General features: G+C 45.8%; 1 long non-coding RNA gene across 2 annotated transcripts; it reads right to left on the bottom strand.

Annotated features, from left to right (window-relative positions):
• LOC110396979 lies at positions 8106–10073 on the bottom strand. Of its 2 annotated transcripts, XR_002437427.1 has the most exons (4): positions 9787–10073; positions 9576–9635; positions 9349–9440; positions 8106–9173 (listed from the first exon to the last, which is right to left on the bottom strand). It is a non-coding gene; the product is annotated as an uncharacterized LOC110396979 (long non-coding RNA). The 2 variants fall into 2 exon arrangements; XR_002437426.1 differs by having other exon boundaries at positions 8106–9440.

The following is a 20175-nucleotide window of genomic DNA, read 5'->3' as shown; positions in this document are numbered from 1 at the left end:
GCAAGTTCTGTGTGATGGGAGCATCTTCAGCTGACAGATGTGGGCAGCAGCTACTCTGATATAGGTGGCAAATAAGCAAATGGAGGAGAAATTTTGTGGTTAAAGCTTTAGTGTAACAAAATCTGCAGCAAATAAATGACAAATCAGATGAGTCAGGTCGTCCTAGGGCATCTGATGCTATCACAAACGATTTGAGCTTTGCTTATGTAATTTCACTGTCAGGCTCACATGATGTTAGGCATGCACATATGTGATACTAAGGCTCACTGTTCCCAGGTTCCCTCCTCCATTAGCCAGTGGCATCAATTCATCACAGTCAGGGAGAAATAAAGATATTAAGGATTACTGAGGATTAGTGGTGGATGAAAGCAACATTTCTGCTCAAAACCTATTTTGAGTAGTTCAAATCTCTTTTTCCCTGGTCAGATCTGAGTGCCTTGGGTTTTTACAGCTGCCATATAGGTAGGTACAGAGGCTGTACCTACTAAGATTGGGAGGATCTGTAGTTCTATGGGTGGCTCAGTCCTGTCTGAACTGAAATACTTGTCCAGGGTTACAGCAGGGCCTCATTATTTAACATAAAATCTATTTGATAATTTAAGATACCCAACTGAATTCATGTTTTGCAAAGCATTGCTCAGCTGTCCCACAGGCAGAGAGGCAGGCTGTAATTTTAAGCAGCAGCTCATCAGATTCCCAGGCGTCACCTACTAATTAACCCACCATAGCACTCTCACTTGGATTCTCACTTCCAGAAAAAGGCGGACAGTTTTTCTGCCTTTGTGTTACACCTCCCAGAGGAGCAATCTAACCTGAAAAAACATTTTTTGGTCCCACAAATACAATCAGTGAGAGTATATGAGCCAGCAACCTCAGCCATATTCCCAAAATGATCTTCAAAACTGAAGGCCTGAAGAGCTGGATCTTGTTGTACAGTGCAGGGTGGTCCCCAGCCTGGCCAGCGCTGTCTCTCCGGGTCCCTGTCCCCAGATACCCATGGGGCAGCTGTCAGAGTGCAAGGTCCCACCAGGCTTCAGGAGCACACACTGTGGAGTGAGCTGGCTTATGGGGGGCACCAGGATGAGTGGGGTGGAGAACTCATTTCTGATCCCTGGGGAATTTCATGCTCCATCAGTACCACAACCTCGAACGGAGATGAAATATTATGCAGAGCGAGAATGCCTTCCTCGTATAAATCAAGCCAAGGAAGCATGAACAAAGCCCTTTCTGTGCTCATTCCCCATAGACCCTCTGCTTCACAGAGTGAATGCTCCAAACGAAACTTCACAAGCCTTTAGCTAAGAAAAGATGAATTTCATGCTTTTCCCAGGCTGGCTGGGCACTCATCTGTGGAGCCATCAGGGAGCTAACCTTTCCCAGTTAATTTCCCCTCGATCTTAATATGGATACAACAAAATAAAAGTATTCTTAGACTTAAAAAATCAGAAGGCATCAAACGGATGTGCATCCACCACCTTTTTGCAGAGAGGGTGAGCAGCAGCACTGATAACGATGTTAAAAGTGGGGATTAAGCAACAGAGCGCTGAGGGAGCCAGCATATGGAAGGCCACTGACCCGTCCCGTATGCAGCAGCATTGTTCACTGCCCGCGCTGCCCCCTGCTTGCTTGTGCTTCCCCAGCCTGCGATCTGCTCCAATCTGATATTTACACATTAATTGTGCAGCGGCGTGGTGCAGAGAGCCAGGGTGACCTGGCCACTCAGTACCATCTTGGCAATAAGGCTCAGCTGAATAAAAGGTGTACGGCACTGGTGGAGAGTTGGCTCAGGGTTGGATTGTGGGGAGATGCTTGCTCTTAGTCAGCTGGGGGGTATGAAGGAACCTCAAGAGCACAATTGGATCAAACATAATCCTCTGCAAAATAGATATTCAAAGGTCCCGAGACTTGCAGCAGTTCCTGTCAGCTTTCACAATGCAGGACCATCAAAGGACTCCCAAACTAATTAAAACGATATAGCTATTTTAAAATTCTACAAGCCATTAATCCCCAGCTTGTTCCTTAGCCAGAATTCTGCAGTTTAATTTGATTTCTATCTAAAACCATAAACGAAGCCTCATTCACTGATGAGGTTTCAAACTTCCTGAGCTCAAGCTTAGCTACAGGGCTCTTACAAGCTTCAGGAGCACGGCTTTTATTCCCCTCACCACCACTGTTGCTGGCATTTTTCAGGCACCCTGTACCACCTACCCAGAGCCCCAGTTTCTCCTCTGCAGGCACAGCCATTAAGCTGATATTGCTGCAAGTACAAGTGCATGCACATCAAGGAAAATATGCCTTTCTTGTCATGAGATTATATTAGTCATCATGACCTAAATTATTCTATGAGTCAAAGGAAATTTGGAAAAATTTCTTCACTATGCATGTGGCCAACCATGAGAGCAGGTTTGCAGAGAGCATAAGCAATCTACATTCTTGCAGGTGTCTAAAACCCAGGTGGACAGCCCTGAGCACCCCAGTCACTTTGGCCCTGACTTGAGCCAGAGCTTGTAGCAGGGACCTCCCAAGACCCCTTCCCACCAGCAGTGCCCCAGGCCCCTATACCCACTGGCATCAAGGATGTTGGGGCAGTCAGTATTTCACCAACAGCAGATCATGTCCCATGCTGGAGAAGGAAGACAAGGAGAGCAAGGTGATGGTGCTTGCTCGACAGGATCCCTTCCTTCATCTTGAGACCTGCATCCAGAAAAAGGGCAGAAAACAAGGAAGCCTGATCAAACCAGTGCAAAAGAAGCTCAAAACACCAAGAAAAGCAGTGCACAGCCATGGCTGGGGAAATGGCCTCCTTAAAGCCTTGGAGTGAAAGATGGCATAGGCTGCTGAGACTCTCCCTTGTGCAGTGCAGTGGGGAGAGCGCAGGGAGCAAAGCCTCTGTGTGATTTCTCCATTACACACTGAATTAAGCCGAAGGCTGGCACGTCCTGTGAGCACCGAGGACCTGCCAGAAGCTGAATGGGGGCATTGTGCTTCAGCTGCTGCTGTCAAGAACCAGGTCTGCAGTCAGCCATAGTCTGCAGAAGCTCTTTTCTGTCGAGGAGCACTTTAATTGCTTGCTCACCCGGTGGCATCAATGCAGATGCTTGTAGCTTTGTGCTCCCTGTGCAGGGAGGCCTTTTCACTGAGCTCTGTGCAGCAGGAGGCAAGGGAGAGGAGAGCGCTTCTTAATGGGAAAACAGCAAGATCTCGACTGGCAAAACAAGAGCAGGGCAGAGCAGCCTTTTGGATTCTGCATGGCCTCTGAGGATAAATGCAAAAGTGAGAAAACCAAAGCAGTGTTACAAATCCCTGACATGCCTTTGAAGGGGTCATGCAGAGTTTCGGAAAACATCTCATCTGTTGAAAACTTTGTCTTCAGTAAAAAGAAGATGGCTTTAGGGTGGCTGGATCTACCATATTTCTTTGATTTTTGAATACTGGGACAGCAAACAAGCCCACCCCAACCTCCAGCTCAGCATCCTGGTCGTGGATTCAGTGCTTAGAAACTGCACGATTTTGCTCACCTCTTATCTTAACTTAAGCAGCTGATTTGTGCCCATCTCAACTGACAGCATAAGGAGAATGAGAAGAATCAGGTTCTTGTGGACTCTGGCATGGTCTCTCTGTAGCCAACTGACTACAACAGGCAGCACTCACAAGGAAGAGATTAGTAGGGTGCCTTTGTTCAGGCTGCAACTCCTCTGAATTAACAGGAGTTGCACCACAGATTAATTTGGATGGGATTTTTACTTGACCATCATTATAAAAGAAGGTTGTTCAGGTCTGAGGAGAAACAAAGACACTGTGTCCTTTGTAATGCAAATGTGCTTTCTGCTTCAATAGGCTTCAGAGAGTGATGGACAAAAAAACATTGTACAGGGATGTCTGTGGCTTCACTGTTATTCTTCTGCTATGTGTAACTTCAAAAGACGGCATTTTAATTTGACAGATGGACATTTAATCATAAATAATAATAATGGACACTGGTTCTTCAGTAACAAGCACACAGCTCCTCTGCACCTGTAGCCACTCTCCCTTACAAACGCAGACTCCCCTCTTCCCAGACCTCACTGCCCATTTTTCCCCATCTCCCCATAAATTCTCCTTGCCCTCCAGGCAGCAGGACTTAGCTCCTGCAGATGCACATCCCCCCTTGGGCCTTGGGGAAGGGAACGGAGGGCCCTGCATTACTCTGGGATGCATCAACAGCTTCGAAACTGCCCTGAAACTGTTTATTTTCTTCCAGGTTGGGATGATACACTCCTCCTAGCTGTGTGCTCCCCCACTGCTTTCTGTTGTTCACAACTAGAATGTGCCACAGACTTCTCAGTCATTTCCATGCTAAGTTTAAGCGCAGCACTGCAGCATGACTGTGTGTTGAGTGTGTGAGGCAGTGTTTGCTCATGTCCACCTGTCTCTGGCCGTCTGCTGCCTCTTGTTTCATATTTGAATAACGAGGCTCCTGGGGCAGAGGCAGCCTTTTTGTGCTTCGCTCATCACAATGGGGCCGCCACTGGGATTAGATGTTATGATGATAATAAAGAGTACAGTGATCCTGAATTCAGTTGACATGGAAATAACAAAAAGAAGAATGGGACTAAGGCATGAGATTGTGAGTGCATGTCAGCCTTGGGAAAAATAGGAGGTTATTTTATATCAAGGTCTGCCCAAACCAGTGCACTTGGGCTCCATTCTGCTCCAGTCCATCCCTTCAGAAGTCATTTAGCTTCATGAGAGTTGGCACAGATGGGTGACTTACTCTTAGTAAGACTGAATTTGCAGCAAGCAGTGAGAAAAATTTTTCTTAGAGAAGAACTCAGCCCATGACAAGAAGTTTACGCTGTGGGGTAGAAGCGATATGTAAAGCCAGTTCAAGCCTGGAGCTGAGACTCATTTTGGAAGGCAATGTAAAATCACATGATTTGTGCTTGTGAGAAGCGTTACTGCTGGTTTTAAAGGATTTAATTCAAGTCTGGGTCATGTTTTCTAGGCAGTCTGGAGCTATTCCAGGGGATTCAGTTTGTGATATTAGTGCTCGCTTCGTGCTCTGGGTATGTGTCTAGCAAGCAGGAAGCTCTCTGTTACAAGTTGAGTCTGTGTTTAGAAACAGGCTGAGGAGATTTAGAAATTTTGTGGATTTGCCTGCCTTTGAAGTCGAATTAGCTTGAGCCCAAAACTTTGAAGGCAAGCTGGAAGGCCATTTTGAGGCTTTGTATTACTGCCTTGGGCTTAAGGGAAGCCCAGGAGCAGCTCCTCCTCGATGTCCCAGCTGGGCGCTGACATTTCCATAACTACAGGAGAAATTTGACCTCGCATCCCAAAGGAGGCCCAGGCCAAGAGGGTCCAAAAGTCCCCTCTCTCCTGGGCTGAGACTGGAGCACTGCCCCAGATCCCTCCAGTCCCTCAGTGTGACATGTCCCTGTGCCCCTTTTTATGGGAGAGATGCATTATGGCACAGGCCTTGTGCGACACAGCTCCACATCCAGGCCTTGGGCAGAAGGATGGTGGAACAGCCCAGTGCCTGCCAATGGCGTGTCACAAAATGTGCTCCTCATCATCTGGCTGCCTCTCTGCAACCTTTTCTCTCTCACACACAAAGAGGTTAATATTTGGTTTAAAATTTAGCAGAGTAATTTAAAGCACACACTTTGCAGGCAAACTAGCGTTCAGTGTAAACAAAGCATTAAACTGAAAAGATCCATATGCACTCGTTATCAGTTATTGCATTTTTTTTTAAAGGAAATCTAATACATTTAAAATAAACCCATAGCATGAAACAAAATAAACCATGGTCTTAGTCAGTTTGGTTTGATTTTTTTTTAATTTATTTAATGAGGAAAATACCTCTGTGATATCCTTTCAGAGGGAAAGGCATAGGCAGCTCTGAACACATCAGCCACATGTTGCAAGAAGATTAAAGTCTGACGAGACTCTCTTTCCCATGGTTTTTACAGCACAGCAATATTTCTGTGCTTGGTATAGTGCAGAACATCCTCCTGGACAGAGGCCCTACAAACACACAATTCTTTGCAGAGAAGCCCTGTATAGAGCCACTGATGATCCAGGTGTGCTCCAGTACATCAGAGTCAAGGAAACCCAGCACAAACTGGCTGTGCTCAGCCACCAGAAGGACAACCAGACTTTTGGGTTTTGGTACAACAACATTTTGTGGGGAGCTTAACAAAGGAGCCAGTGAGCTCCACCATCTTACCCACTTCCCTTTCATCCATCACCAGAACCTCCTTGAGAGAGGGGAAAGTTAGTTACACCTGTAGCAAAGGTATTGACTCATTGACCCTAGTTTTTTTCAGAACATTTTCTAATTTCTTTTAACCTTGCCAAATTCACATGTATATTTCTCTGGCTCCCATCATAAAGATGACCAAAGAAACCACTCCCATCTCACTGTTTTGTGGTTGGTATAGATGTTGAGCACCAGGTGGAGAGCCCCTTTGCACCCAGCAGCAATGGCCTGGAGTCCCAAACCAAATCCTGATCTCTCATTTGTAGTCCTGAATTTAGAACATACAATTGTGTAAAGCCCAGGCTGAGAAATTTCCAAAGTTACTAATGTGATATAATTAGCACTAGTATTTGCCTTCAGATGAGAGGCCAAGGACTGACAGCAAGCCATAAATTTCAGAGGATACAGCTTGGGGTACAGATACAGATATAGACAACAGCAACCAACAAGATGGGAAGGCTCTGAGAGACAGAAGGAGTTGGAATGGGGCAGATTTGGAACCTGGCCCAGCTATCCAAGTCATCACATCACATGAGCCTTTAAATCTGTCACTCCTTTTTGTCAGCAAGTGGTAAGATCCAGTCTTGAAACAAGGCTCCCTTTGGAACAAAATCCTCTGTGTTTTGTGAAGAATGGGAGCAATAAGGAAGACTGAAAGCAGGGAAGTGGGATGTTTCAATATTGTCACAGAGTTAAATGTTTTGATTTCTCAGGAACAGTATTTTAATGTGTCTGCTTTTAAAGGGTGATTACCTCTACTGCAATGTGCTACTAACTAAAAGACAAAACTGATACAAAATCTTTCAATCAAACTAAAATCTTTTTTGTGTGTGTGTCTTTTGTGGAAAACTGTGAGGTGCTTTTTTTTTTTTTCCTTTAAATGCTATCTGGAACAAAAGGAAATGCCCACTTTGTTGATGCCCTACAAATGATGCTGTCTTCTGGAATGTCAGGTCCGCATCTATTGGCATGCCACATGCTGCCTTGCAACACCTACAGTGTAGCTCTGCAGGCTTCTGGAGAAAGGAAAGCAGTAGCTGGGAGAGTAACACAGGATATCGCAGTGCCACAGGGATGGAGGGAGAGGGAATCCATGCCAGTTTGAGACCTGGGACAAGGGAAGTGCTTCAGGAGGCACAGGTAAGTGGCCATACTGGTGAATAACCCAGTGTGGCAAGCTTCATCACCACCTCCAGACATCAGTGCTCTAAGGATGCTGAAAAACGCAGCAGTAAGAGTGGGATCTTCTGAGACCTAGGGGAGGTCACACCTGCTTTCAGTTTGGAAAATGCCCAGGTTTTACAGCAGAAGTGTGGCAGGAGTGGGCAGAACTTCTGCCTGCTAATCTTGTATGTGTGAACACAAGGAGGGAGTAGAAATGCTGCACCCAGTCCCCTGTAATAAATAGCTGGGAGAAGTGGGTAATTTCCTCCAGCCCTGGTGAGCAGTAGGGCTGTCTGGCCCTGCGACATCTGTATGTTCTTACAGCTTGAGGAAGTACATAATCTGATCCAGAAAGAAAGTGGTTTCTTATTGAAAACCTAAAGCGGAGGCGTCCCCTCCCTGGGTTTCACAGGCAGGCAAGGCACTCGTCCCCACAGATGCAAGCAATTAGCTGTGGGGAGGAGGCTGGCCATGGGTCCACTCCAGCACTTCGGGGCCCACAAACACAAGACGATGGCCATGCCCCACCTTTCCTGTCTGGCCAATCCAGCTTCTATCCAGCTGACTATTAATTAAAAGAAGCTATTAGAGGATTGTTGATTAAATCCTCCTCTGGTAATAGATATCAAGCACTAGGAGGGGACTGGAAGATGGGATAGTGTCACTAGGTCTGGCTGTCTGTACATGCAGGCAGCTCACCCCTGTCCAAGGCAAAATTTAGCTCAGAAAATGAATAAATTGCAGTCAGCTTGTGAAGTCCACCGGGAACCACATTATTGTTAGTTATTCTATATGGAAAACGTTGGATACTCCAGTGGTGGGGAAAGGGCACAGAGACAAAGGGAAAGGAAACAGTGAGCTTGAAATCTGCTGGAAGAGAGGCAGATTTTCCACTGGGGCTTCATCTGGAAGCCTGCTTTCTTGCCCTGGGCTGGGAGGGAATGGCAGGGGTGTGATGGCTCACCCACCGCCCACCTCACCTAGCTCCCACGGCGGCTGCCTCTGCATTTCCTCTTGCATGCTAATTTTCGTCCACGACAAAGGTGACGACCCGACCTTATTTTTGTTCTTCTTGATGCCATGTGAAAAAGTGCTTCTCCTGACAGGGTGACACACTTTGAACAAAGGAGGGCACTTTGGAAGGAAATGTTCCAACACTCCTGCTTATTAAGCCCAATCTCTCCTGCCATTTGCAATTAGTCACACCAAAGCCTGGGAGATTAATAGTGTGGGAGGAATAGCTTAAAGGTGTGCTGTGGGGAAGTGGAGGGGGCACAAGGACCCGAAAGCATCCTCTGGTCCCCGACTTGGTTGAATAGAAACCTGCCCCTTTTTATGGGCCCATTCGCAGATACTAAGGGAAGTGTTATTAGCATAGCCTAGGCAGGGCATTCATCATCTGTATGAATAGTGAATGTCTTAGTGAGTACAGAAAATTAACGAGTATGAGAGAGGTATTTGAGATGCCATTTGCACGGATTCCACAATAATTAGCTGATGTTCAGCTAAAGGAGGCCTTAAAACTCTAACGTTAAAGGGTGTTGTACACTTCATTCCCACTGCGAGGATATGCGTGTGTGAGAATCCCTGAAAACCACTTTGGAAAATTAGGGAGAAATATTCCTCCCCCGCACATTAGCTCACTTTGATATTTGTGTGTGGGCCTCTCAAATGAAGGAAGGATGGTATTGCGGCGATGTTTGTGACTGAGCACAGCAAGCTGCAAAATTGAGATGGTCATGGTTCCCAGGGAGCTCAGCTGAAGAAATGTCTGTGACAGGGAGAGATGACATGGGTTTAACTGAGGATCTTCCGACAAAAAGTAGGTCTGCATTACAAGCATTGCCCCTATGTGGGAGAGAGGGCACCCAATCTCTGCCCATTAATGTGTATTTAATGAAAGATGGGAAACAGATAGGCCGACTTGAGAAAGCATTTCCCCGCACCTTCTGGTTCACACACATTGTTCTACAAGTCAGATCCCAGCGATGTGCCTTATGGCTCCTAACTGGAGGTGTTGCCTGGATTTCTAAAAGCCCTGGAGAGAGAGAACAGTGAGACACAATAAAAAAAAACCATCTCTAGAGCTGTCAGAAAGATCTCATACAATATATTATTTAAAAAAAATAAATGCTGCAAGTATAACCTTGCATCACCCACTGAAAATACAGACCCTAAAAGGGAACCACAGGCAGTAGCAGGCAGAATCTATCAGGTAGCATCTTGTTACCACCTGTGATGGAAAAAAACATGTTTGAGAAACTTGAGTTATTCTCAGACGTCAGTTGGAAAAGAGAACTGAGAGAGCTGAGAGAACTGAGACTATCTAGGATACAGAAGAAATATCATTATTATAGACTTACAAAAACAATGTACGGTCTTACCTTCAGATTCTTTGGTGAGTTGTTTGCATCTAGAAAAAGCGAGTACAGTTCCTTCTGAAGGATGTTTACTTCTGAATGATGGCAGAGAGTTGCAGCTGTGCTCACTGGGCTGCTCCTTGAGTTCTTAGCATGTGGGAACATGGGGCAGCTCCCAAACACTGTAACTCTGACAGCTGTGAAATGATTGCCTTTGAGAATAACCAGAGAAAGTCAGCAAGCCGCCTACCTGTGCCATCTAGTTTCTGTGCTACCCACCTGCTTTCCTCCCTCTCATTAAGTGTTCCTGAAAAAAGCAAGGCCAATAAATCCTTCTGGAAAGAGTGCATTCTAATAAAACGTAGCTTTTGCTCATTCTAGTGCTTGGAAATTGTGTTCTGATTTATTATGTGTGGCTTGGCAAATCTGCTTTTGCAAGCTGCAAGCAATTGTCTGTAGAAACCATGCTTGCTCTAACTGCAACGAGCACAGAGGCCTCTGACGAGCTCCTTAGAGACCACCGTGAATGGAGCCAATAAAGCAGAGAGCCAAAGGAAACATTTGTGTTACAGTTCGGGAGGAACCAGACTTTGGTTTTATCAGTCTCCTCAGTCTTCCATGATGGAAACCTTCTTTAAATGTGCTCACAATTAACTCAAGGTAAACACTCTGCACATCTCCCTCCAGAAGAGGTGAGCAGGGCACTGGCAGAGATCCACCCCGGGGCTGTTGGCATCCCTGACGCAAAGCTCAGGCCCTTCCCCATGTGAGAGGAGAGCTGGTGCTGCGCGCACTGCCATTAATGCCATGGGGCTAAGCACGGCATCGGAAGTGCTGTGGCTGGGCAGTTTTTCCCAAGCCCCAGCTAGTCCTAGGGCTGCCAGGGCACAGCATATTTATGGAGGGGTAAAATTCCTCTCCCTGCAAGTCAAGGCCCATGCAACATTCAGATCCCACTGAAGTGTATCCTGATCAAAGGTCCCGGGCTGGCCTCCTGCACTGGGGCAGCGGATCAGCTCTCTGTGGATGTGCAAAGGAAAACCATGCAGCAGTCTCACCCTGAGGTGCCCATCATGGCTGATGTGGGTGCAGGAATCTCTCTTTGATCCTCCCACACTCCAAGGTGATTTTCCCTCTGGGTGTACTCGTTCATGTGCGCAAGGACGTGTGGGAACGGGTGCCACTCAGCAGGGTTTTTCTCACAGTCTGTACCAGGGTTTTACTCTATGATCTCCAGAGCACTCCCACAGTCATTGCCTTTATAACTGAGCAATGTGATGCGGAAGATGTGAGGATGCCACAAGCACAGGAGGCAGCAAAGCTTTCCAAACACTTCTCTCCACTACTCAGTAGTGACAATGCTTTTTTCTCCTATTGCGTCTGCTGTCCTCGCAGTAAAAGGTTATGATTGTACTTACTTTTAGGCTAAGACATGTTTGGATTTTCCTTCTGAAATTGCAGGTTTTCAGGACAGTGTTCATCTGCTGGTCCCCAAACACAGTCCAGCCAAAGGATATTTTCTCCTTTGTCGGTTCAAAAATAAAGTTCCTATTTCACAACATCTTGATTTTTGAGTAAAGTGAAGAATCACTGCAGACTCCTTCCAGAAAAGCCCCCTCTTCACTGGTGCTGTAAGGAGGAAAGGACTGTGCAGTGATTCACGTATACCAAAGCACCTTACCATGTTTCCCCTGGCAGATTCAAATGGCCCTGGGAAGCATAGAAGTACCAAGAGGATTTTGCAGACTCTCTGGTCCCCATCCATTGCTAACAACAGTCATTCCATAGGACCTGGGCTTCAACAGCTTGCAATAAGGGTGGTGAGGCTCTGGAACAGGTTGCCCAGAGAGGTAGTGGATGCCCTGTCCCTGGAAACATTCAAGGTCAGGCTGGAAGGGGCTCTGAGCAACCTGACTGAGCTGTAGGTGTCCCTGTTCATTGCAGGGGAGTGGGGCTAGATGGCCTTTAAGGGTCCCTTCCAGCTCAAATGATTATATGATTCTACGATTCTATGACCATTGCAAGTAAGGGGTCTTTGTGAGAAGTCCAGAAAGTTACATGTAAGCAGGGCAACCTCATGAGAAGCCAGAAACTCCTTTTTTTCTGCAAGGCCTCAAAAATGCCATCTCAAGTACCTGATGCACACAGGCACACCTGAACCCTCCTTCACAGAAAGTCTGTGTGATATGAATTACATTACAGCTGAGTGGGAATGTCCCCAGCATGCTGCCCTCAGCATGGCTCTGTGATACGTGGGCTGCTCTGCTAGCACGCCTGCCGTAATCTGTCATCCCTGAGTTTGAGCTACAGTGTGCAAGTGCCAGCACCACGCACCATTTAATTAACCTTCCTACAAGATGTAAGATGAGACATCACTGTTCGCCACGAGATTTGTTTTCAGAGCTACATGACAGCAATAGAAAATAGATATTGCAATTTAACAGGAAATGAATTGTAATAGGGGCAGTACGGTTCCATTAGGGGAATTGTTTTAGCACAGCATAGCATTCTGATTTTTTACAGTCTCCTCAAGCAGATTAACTTTGTTTCTCATACATCAAGGTTGCTGCAAAACGCTTGTGTCATATTCGTTTCCCTTTAGCATGTGTGTGGATGGCACCTTTGGTCTGCAGAGCAGAACTGCAACGTAAGAGGTTCACAGATGTTCCGCCTGCACCATATGGTGCGCTCGTCACCATTCCCTGAAGATCGGCTTCTTGGGCTGAAAGTCAATATTTTTTCCCACACATGGGAAAACCAAACGGAGTGCCTATAAAAGGGAATAAGGAAGAACAAACCAACATGCAACGAATCAAAGAGCACTGCTCTGAAAAGACAATGTGGAAAGAGAGAAAGTAGACTTCACTGATGTTTTACGCACCACTGTAAAAAGCTGCCTGTGCACTCTTCAATGTGCACTTCTAATTTAAAGTGTAAGTAAAGAGTATTTCATACAATATGCTAAACTTTATCATAACCATGTACACAATTGTCTGTGTGTATCCCTGCATTCGTGCATTTAACTACAGAGAGGCTCTGGAGAATCTGTGCTTTGTCAGAGGGACAGGATATTGTCGCCAGCTTGCAAATATCATTATTGAAAAAGCACTGAGTATTTCTGCTGTGTCTTTCATTTAAATCTGCCCAGTACGGTGAGGAATAATTCATTTCAAATTAAAAAAAAAAAAAAAAAGAAATGGATTAAAGTAATACAAGACTTCCTGTGTCCTCAGGCTTTCTGACTTAACTCTGCCTGTCAATCATATAGACACATTCAAAAAGATTTTCTAAGGCACTAATGCCAATGAGACACCTATGGTAAATCCTGTTTGACCTTTCTGGGGGCAATGTTCCTTGCTCCGAGCTACAGCTGTGCAAATCTTCCCCAGGAGACATCCCCAACCCTGCTTTGCCCATCGCTTTGGGTCACACTGTAACAGCTTTCCATAAAAATATTGCTGTTGTAGAGATAGCCCTTTAGGGCGAGATGCAAAGAGAATCAGCTTGAGCCAGAACTATAAACTGAGCATAAAAGATAGCCCATACCGTTTCCTCCATCTCCTTGGTTTTCCTTTGGGATTCTTCCATCCAGCACCTGATCAATTTGTGACTTGCCAAGCCCAAGCATATTCAGGGGGGAAGCCTGGCCGGGAGCAGGAGTTACAGCCCTGTGCAAAGGCCTGTGGAGCTCCACCATACCACACGACACTGACTGTCCCCTGGCTTTGCAGGGATGTTCTGGCAGCAATTAAAGCCCCACACTGAGCTTGCACACGTGCGTGCCCCTCCAATCCCTGAAGCAAAACGCCAGGATCACCCTGCATTTTTGCTGGCTGCAGTCTGTAGCCTGTGCAGAGAGCCAAGGGAGTCGTTCTGCTGGATGAAGTGCTGAGCGATAGCGGAGTGTGGCCCACGGGCCCCCCACACACGCGCTATCGGAGGTAACTGGTACCAAGCTCCGCTGTGTAAACAACGAGGGCAAAGGAGAAGGAGGTGGTGGTGGGGTTAAATATCTGCTTTCTTTTACAAGACCACCTACAAAATGTTGCAAAGACCCCGCAACAAAAATAATCTGCCCCGATTCCAGTGTTAGGCAAAATATAAACAAGTTAAGTGCTCTGTTAAAGAGAACATCTGGGAAGTTGCGGGCTGTGCAGATGTTTTCACAAGTTGTTTTTTACAGAAAAGTAACCCTGCTAAGCTTCCTGCCTCTTCCATCTTCTCTCTCTTGACTGTGTTTATCAAGTCTGGATATAAACACATTAAAAAACCTTTAGAGGCCCTTCTCTCATCGTGTTATTAATTTGGAATTGACTGAGGGTTGACAGCTGGTTTAAGTTTGACCCTGGGTTCTTGGAAAACCACTCCGCATGAATAATTACCCAGTTTTATGCTGATTGGATTTTATATACTTATATATACATACATATATGTATGCATGCAGTTGTTTGTCATAAATGAACTTTACCCTCAACACCCAGCTGGTGCCCATAGGCCTCCATGCCATGAGTGCTCAGATCTTGGGTACTGGTAGTTCTGGGAGTCCTGAGGAATGCAGAGGATGGCTGGACCGCCTCAAGAATCACTAGGTAAGGAAGATATATTGCTTGAGGATGTACAAAGTGTATGGTGGTTAAGATAGTTTTTATTTTAGCATCAGGCTCTCACAGATTGGAAAGAAAAAGACTGCTGTGGAAAGACATCTTCCTTTTTTATTTATCTTTCTCTCCTAAGATTACTTTCAGGACTGCAGTCAAACCTTGGGAGCCTGATCTCTGCCTATATTTCTGTTTCCGGAGTGATACTGATGTATATCTAATATTTTTAGGGAAGAAATGATCTATTCTTAATTCTGTGGGAAAAAAAAAAAATCTGGCATCAGTAATATATGAGAAGTAAATTAGGAAGGCTAATTGGAAGAGCAAATATCAAGTGCATAATAAAGTACAAATGTGTCTATTCCTTGAAATATATGGGAAAATAAATTTGTCCAGTGGGTTGTGAAGAAGTAGAGCAATTAAATGAGTGGTAATCTTATGGCAGAATAGCTATTTGATCCCTTTAAACTTGAGCTTTTTCCACAGAGGGTGCTGGAGGTTCTTACTACACTCAGGTAATAAAAATAAAGTATGGCGAGAACCTGAGGTGTTGAAAGAGGAGGTGCTGAAACAAATTAATAAATTAAGTACCGTGAGGCAGCACAGCCAGACGGTAAATACTAACGAGAGCTGAATAAAGTGTTAAAGAGCCCAGCAACTGAATGGCTAACAAAAATATCCACTTCCTCACCAAAACCAGTAGATATCTCAGAGGACTAGACAAGCAGCTGATGTTGGGCTCAGTCCATACCTGCAGTGCTGGATGGCTGCAGCCAGCGGGGTTCTCTTCAGACCTGCTCGACTTGCTGAAAACTGAATGGAAAATAAAATGTTGAGGCATCTGAATGGGGATCTGTTGTCAGAAAGCTATGTCTCTGCCCTCTGGTCAGCCAATGGTCCAGCTATCCACCTGGAGATGCTGAGGTAGGATGGTGGAAAAGCAGAGCTGGGGCTGGTCACAGCCAGTGCAGGGCCTCCGTGCCACAGGCCCCACCACCTCTGGGAACAGTTTTAGCAAAACCAGAGGCTACACTTGCCAAGACAGAGATGTAGCCAGGACCCACCAGAAACTGTGTCCTTCATCAGAGCTGGTGGCCACACTGGTGCAAATGTGGTAACGCAGGGAATGTGGTTGCCTCCATTGGGTGCTGGAACCACAGGCAAAGGTGGTGACGCTGCCCAGACTGACTGCTGGGGAAAGCAAAGGAAGATGATTAAAGAAAAAAAACATTTGTGAAAAGCATTTGGGATGCTTCATAGCGTTTCACTCCTGGTGTTAGAAGTGCAAATAGAAACACCACCAAGAGTGTCTTGTTGTTTCATTCAGTATTTTTTTTCTTCTTTCCTTTACTCTCTATAGTGTTGCCTCAGAAAAACAAGGTGTGATCACAGCATTGACTTTGGGACTGTTTGGTGGAGCCTGGGAATTAGTGTGGAGGAAGGGCTGCATAATGATGAGACAGTTTGTGTAACAGGGGAAAAGGGAACAAATAAACTCATAATGAGCAAGAAACTGCATTATTTGCTCTGCTCATCATCCATCAGGAGCTTCCAGAGCTATCTATCAACACGATGAGAATTTTCGTTGGTTTCTCCATTATGTGCCCAACTTGAAGTGCCTTAAAATTATTCTGATTTCCTGCCTGCGCCAAATGCTCACTTCTTTTAGTATATAAACTGGCTATATTTCAGTGTATAAACTGGAGAATTAAGACATTAAAATAAATGAATGAATAAAACCAAATATTCATTAAAATGTGTGCATACAATGTTGATACATTTATAATAATAATATATTTTATACGCGCTGTATAAAAATAATATTTTTTCTACCATCTCAGCCTGCCTTCCTCTGTGATCAGAAGGTTCTCTCTGTGGCTCAGGCAGCCTCACAGTCCAGATGAGGTAACAGCAGGCATCCAGCTGACACGCACCCTGTTATGAGCTGGATCTTGAGGAATTCCCTGTTTCTCCAGGTGGCCAGGGCCACGTCCTGTGTCAGCTCCTTATGTTTCAGCAGACAGCCACGAGCATACCAAGCTGCAGCACTGGAAATCCAGCTCTTGGAGCAGCTTCAAGCCCCTTGTTTTACTGTGGCTGGCAAGAGACAAGACGCACATGGAGGTGCGGAGCCTGCCATCTGCAAAGGACGTGCAGCTCACACCTCTCTGCTGAGTGAAGCCCCAGCCACTGGTAATGAATTGGCAGTAATTCGTTGTGTCTCAGGAGTGTGGCAAGCAGAGTGGGGACACAGCCACCAGTGCAAGGGAAGGAGCAATGCCTATGTTAACCCCACCACCACAGGAACTGGGATGCAGCTGGAGAGGTCCTGCCTGTTGCATCCCCCCTAGGTGGAACCAGAAGATGTGGTGGTCAGAGACATGACGGTTCTCAATGGCACCTTCCCAGCATGAAGGATGTTGGAAAACAGCCCACACAAGAAATCCATTGTGGTTTCACACTGCAGTGTCTGGAGCCTGAGGACTGTACTTCTGCTTGCTGGGGATGAAGCCAATAAGTCAGAGAAGGCAAAGGAAACCCTGAAACAGCTTTGCTGCACTTTGATAAACAACCTGTCAGAGCAGAGAGGAACCTCTGAAACCTGCATATTTCCCTCCTGAGTTTCCTGTCTCAAAATTGTGGAGCGATTAAAACAAGTCAGGGATTTTAGGGTCTGATGGCCACTTGTCAGCTCTGCATCACAGCAAGGTGACAAAGGGAACTGCTCATCGGTACCGTTCTGACATTTTAAAAAGTCACTGCACTGTAAGATTGGTCCATTTGTCCTAAGGGGACAAGCAAGAATCTGCAATCTGCAATCTGAAGATAAATATCTCTTTCTCCTGACTCTACACATAGGAAGAATATATTGAATTCTGCCTTGTTGATTGCAGAAGGAAAACAAAGGCTTGTCACTTTCTCTTTTTCTCTCTCTATTTTATTCTGACTGCAATTCTGAGGTGGGTCTGGATTTGCCCTGCTGCAAATGAAAGTAAAATCAGAGGCTAGAGCAGAAGAGTTATTTATGGTTGTGAATGTCATTTACCCCCAGAAACATTTATGAGCAGGGCCTGTGGTTTGTAGATACATGTGGCTCTCTCGCTGTGCTTCAGGCCATATGCCTTGCTGCCTCCTGAGACTTGGGTTTGAATATATCCCCAAAGCTCCAATACAAATTCAAATGAATCTGCACAGTTTGAGCAGGTTTCATCATGCATCTTGGAGTTGTGCTGTGGATGTTCAAAGAAGTCACCAGGTGACATGAATCACCTTTGTATCAGTGTCCCTTGGCACATGGCACATTTTAATAGGTGTTTTTGTTCGCGTTCACTTCTCCTACCAGCTTGGTGCCCAGAGTTCTGATCTTGGCATCACTGGTCATGGATAGTTGCTTTCCTTCTGCAAAATCCAGACAAGTTCAGTTCAGTTTAGTTTTGCACTGGGGACAGCTACTGCAAAGACCGGAATTTATCATTAGACCCCACTGAACTGTGTGATGGACTCGGACGTTTTATATGAAGATTTAGGGACAGATTGACCCCTGAGCAGCCACAGGAGCTGTGCCCTTTTTCACCCAAGTCACTGCACTCTGCTCAGTCTGGGCCATGTTATACAGAAATGGGTGGTGGTTGCTCTCTCTCTCAGCCCCATCTCCAAGGTGGTGGCTGCCAGAAAGAGCATTTCTCTCTTCAAATTGTGGTCATCTACAGAAAGGGACTGTACTATTGTTTGTGCTGTGCCTAGTACAAAAAAGGCCCTGAGCTCAGGGCTGGCTCTGGGGCTCTGCTGCTGCTGGAGCCATCACCAGTGGCAGCAAACAATGGCTTTTGTCTGCTAGGGACAATTGGTGACAGAGATGTGGGCAGGCAGCCTGCACATCTTGTTTCTCTGATTTTAGGGCTATGGTGCAAAATGGCCATTTTTGAGGAAAACAGGGAGGACAAAATCATCTGTATGATGATCTGTATGAAGTTTTTCATATTTCTCATTGTCACCACTTCCTTTTGTTTTTTTTAATGATATGAGTAAATCAGCTGTAAAGCCCCTGGGCAGGCTGGATGGGGCCCTGGGCAACCTGATCTAGCTGTGCGTGTCCCTGTTCATTGCAGGGGAGTTGGACTAGATGGCCTTTAAAGGTCCTTTCCAACTCAAATGATTCTATGATTTCTACCAGAGCCCTCATCTCATTGCTTCCAGACAGCTGAGTCCCCAAACTTCCAAAAAGCAGGAGGTGTTTTTTCTAGTCTGGAACATGTCATTGAAGCAGCTCATAGTTTGTTTGTCCTCATGCACACTCCTAGGTGAAGAATCCAAGTGCTTCTTCAGGTGGCTTTGCCCCTACAGGCTGCAAAGCTGCCAGCTCTAGATGTGTTAGCATGTTCACAGTAGGCATCCAGAGCTTTGTTAAAATTCATTTGTGCTCTGTGAGAAGTCAATGCTCTGGGCTCCGGGGAGCTACAGGATGGGTGAGAAGGGAGGTAAGAACTAATGGAGGAGAAAGGTGACTTATGTACTAATCTACAAGTGCTATTTTGGGCAATGCGGGAGCCCTCTGATACCAAAGTGACGCTATTTGCATAATTATCTGTGTGCCTCCACTCTTCCACAAGAATCATTTATTGCTTAATGAGAAGTAGTAGAAATGGAGATATCAGCAGGTCGCATTGTTAGCCTTCCAGCCTCTTACTCCCTGTGGTGTCACTCACAGCCCTTACTGTCTTGCAACGAGAAAACACAAAAGGAAAAGGTTTGCATGAAGTGGACAGCCCCAGAACAGCTTATTGCAAGATCATCTTTGCTGGCTGTAGCTGAATGTGAAAAACTTGCCCTTCAGGAGGATGCTACCCTGCCTGGCAGTCCCAAGAAGCAACTGAAACTCTACAGCTTCTCTCCCTGCAGGGCACAATCCAAACAACAGACTATTCTACCTGCTTTTAGTTTAAAACACCAAGGGGGGGCAGAGATACAGTGGTAGGCATAAAGAATATTTTCCCTGAATCTTCTCTTTCAGGCTGCCCAGAGAAACTGTGGATGCCCTGTCCCTGGCTCAAGGCCAGGTTTGATGGGGCCCTGGGCGGCCTGAGCTAGTGGGTAGCAGCCCTGCCTGCTCCATGGGGTTGGGACTGGATAATCTTTAAGGTCCCTTCCAATCCAGCAGTTAATAAATAGCCATGAAATCTGCAAAGAAAAGATGCTAGGGAAGTACAATTTTGAGGTTGATCCATCCCTAGATTGCGGGAAAGCTTGCAGTCCGTTCAGACTGAACATAATCCCCACTATTGTTTTCTCTGATTTATTTTTCTTTTTAAAACACAGCCACAAAACTTCATGAGAATTTGGACTTAATCCTCAAAAAAAAAAAAAAAAAAGCCTGTTTGCACAGCTGAGCTAGGACCCCACCTGCAGATCAGGGGTGTGTTTCAAGCAGACTACAAGTGCTGAACAGGGATGTGTCTCTTCCATTAAAAACACCTGTTTCTTTGAGGTTTCCCTGCCTGCAGTGAGAAGAGGGAGAGGCAGAAACTCTGCCTAGAAAGGCCCAACTGAGGAAAGCTTTTTCTGCTCCCGTAGCTGATTTTCACATGTGTTGCGTATTAAAGAGGATATGAGTTTGATGCTTTCTTCTGATAGAAAATGAAAATTTTATGTATTATTTTTATTGGACTCAGAGGTTCCCCAGTCTCCAGCCAGGGTCCTGCTGCGTTAGGCACTGCACAAACACTGGGCTCAAGAGCTTACAACGACTGTAAGAAGTGTGAATGAAGGAAACCACTTTGATCCCGGTGCAGTCTGAATACTCTGCTAAGAAGCACAT

This window comes from Numida meleagris, chromosome 3, assembly GCF_002078875.1.
Source record: "Numida meleagris isolate 19003 breed g44 Domestic line chromosome 3, NumMel1.0, whole genome shotgun sequence".
Lineage (NCBI taxonomy): Eukaryota > Metazoa > Chordata > Aves > Galliformes > Numididae > Numida > Numida meleagris.
This window is presented reverse-complemented; position numbering and strand designations above follow the sequence as displayed.